Source organism: Eptatretus burgeri, chromosome 17, assembly GCF_056783735.1.
Source record: "Eptatretus burgeri isolate ZD-2024b chromosome 17, Ebu_testis_v1, whole genome shotgun sequence".
NCBI lineage: Eukaryota > Metazoa > Chordata > Myxini > Myxiniformes > Myxinidae > Eptatretus > Eptatretus burgeri.
In genome coordinates, this window is record NC_140977.1 from 31,522,975 (window position 1) to 31,525,347 (window position 2,373).

Below are 2,373 nucleotides of genomic sequence, written 5' to 3' on the forward strand. Positions count from 1 at the left end.
ATGAAATAAGGGACATCCACATATTTTGTGTTACAGAGTGGTTTTAAGGGAGGGAAGTGTGGAGGGGTTGATAAAAGGAAGCGAGGAGGGGCGGGATAACGAAGAAAACTAGAAGTGTACTCGTTAGAGAGCATACCTCCGCCACGTAATGCCTGATCCACGAGAACATATCGGGCCCATTACATTTTTGAAATATCATGCTGTACAGTACTACATCGTTTTTGACCCCATCTCTCAATGGTGAAGAATCACTTTAAAAATTCTAGTAATCGGACCCTGATCTGGATCTTCACTGAAATCTAAACAGTTTGTCCTTGTCGCACACCCAACCTGTTCGCCAAATTTTATCAGGATCCGCCCACACTTTTTGAAATATCCTGTGCATAAACAGACAAACAAACAGACAGAAAGGGGTGTAAACATAACCTCTTTCACCTTCGGTGGTGGAGGTAATGAATGGTACAAGCGCATAGGGTGGTGAACGAGAAAGGAGGAAAGGTTGGAATGGGATTGGGTTAAGGTGAGAAAATGAAATAAGGAGCATATAGAGGAAGTTGGGGAAGAGGGGGGTGGGGTGAAGGGAGTAACATTTTGTGTATGTAATATGTGGATTGGCCCTATAACCATCCTGAGATTTATCGGCCGGCCCAGCTCTTACATTGCATGTGTTGAGTGAGATGTCTTATTGACAATAATATGGTCGCGTGGATTTCATTTTACTTTTCAGAACAGCACAATTTTTTCACTGCATCTCTTTTTGAATCTATTGTCCGATTCTTGTTTTTTATGGGTTTTTTTAATAATAATTTTTTAATGATTGGTAATTTTGTGGCAATTATTTTCATATACTTCATCTATATTCTTCGGTGATTATAAGGAAGGAAATTGTTTTTGCCTCCGCTTATAACTGGCAAAACCACTACTAGTAATTGTTTTTTGCATTGAATGCTATATTAGTTCTTCTTTTTTTTTTTTATCTCAGAATCAAATAAAATTGCTTCAATGTCAGTAATATATCATGATATGAATGAAATGGAAAAAAAGAAATTTACCACGTGATACATTTTGTGTTATCTCAAGGTATCGCAAAAGTAGTATTGGCCTTTTGTTGACGTAGTTTTCTTTGAAAGTGGTTGAATTTCAAGAAAGCGTGAATCGTTCTTTAAAAATAAAATAAAAATACAATACTGTCACATCAATTGATATGACTTCTGTTATTGTTTCGTACAAGCTTACCAATTTTTGTTTTTAAATTAGTATTAGTAAATACCATGCAATGCACCATCTGCCCATGCATGAAGTACTATATTCCACTTAGTTTCCTGTCCCTAAGGCAATTATGAAACATCTACTAACTGCCTACTCCAAGAGCTGGCATGACAGCTCAGAGGTAGCATACTTACCTTTGAGCTTTCTTCTCTGGCTTTGATTCCCAAACCGACAGTAACGTGTCATTCTAGTGTTTCACAGACAGAGAATTACATCCCAATGTGCGTCATCCCACAGATGGATATTAACCTTGGTGTCCCATCTGTTAGCATTGGTGGACATAGCAGTTCTCACAAAGAGTCGGCGAGATAATGCCGGCACCCGAAGCAAATTACAAGATCTTGCTCTGGCTGTAGACCTACAGTCAAACAATGCAGCCACCTTCATTAGTTGTTTGGCAGACATGGACAGAACGAGAGGGAAAAAGTTGTTCTACCACTCTAAAATTTCGGGTCAGAAGGTGGGTTAACAAAGATAGAAAATATCATGATTTTGGATGGGAGATGACCTGAGATGGTAGTGAACAGCTGCCTTAAAGACTTGGAGGAAAGAATGAGATTGAATAGGATGTGGAATTTGGTTCAACAGGTGGAGGTGAGCAACGATCCTGGATTTTGGGAGTTTTACGAGAAGGGAAGTTTTGCTTCCCGTAGACAGTACAATCTAATTTTAATCGTCACATTGATTTTATTGTTCTATATTTTGTTGAGATTTTCAACGGTGCTTCCACATCTTCCAATTCGTTCCTTCATTTCTTTTTCAATTCTTCCATCACAGTAGGCTACCTAAGTGTAGGAATTAATCAATATTGTCAATAGAACTTTGCTCCAGATTAGTCCTTTGTTTTAACTATTTTTTGACTTTCTGTTTTTGAACACCGCTCCTTCCAAATTCCATATCCAGGCAAATCATGACGTCATCACCAGGCACTGAAGGGATACTCCGTTTTTACTCCGTTTGTTTTCTTGCTTTCTTTTACACCGCTCCTTCCAAATTTTACACCGCTCCTTCCAAATCTCCCAAGTATCTCTCCCTGGTTACTCCCTCTTACGGTATGACAGACCTGAGCCTCGTCCTGGTGGAGGTGTTGCTCTCTTCATCAAA

The 2,373-nt window shown here is 39.1% G+C and overlaps 1 protein-coding gene across 2 annotated transcripts in view; it reads left to right on the forward strand.

Moving 5' to 3' along the window:
* The window catches only part of PID1 (phosphotyrosine interaction domain containing 1), a 66,415-nt gene extending 65,216 nt beyond the window's left edge, over positions 1–1,199 (forward strand). For both annotated transcript variants that reach the window (XM_085862941.1, XM_085862940.1), the window contains one exon: positions 1–1,199. This exon is cut by the window's left edge and continues 5,636 nt beyond it. The gene's annotated coding sequence lies outside the window, so the exon portion shown is untranslated.
* Positions 1,200–2,373: the final 1,174 nt, after the last annotated feature.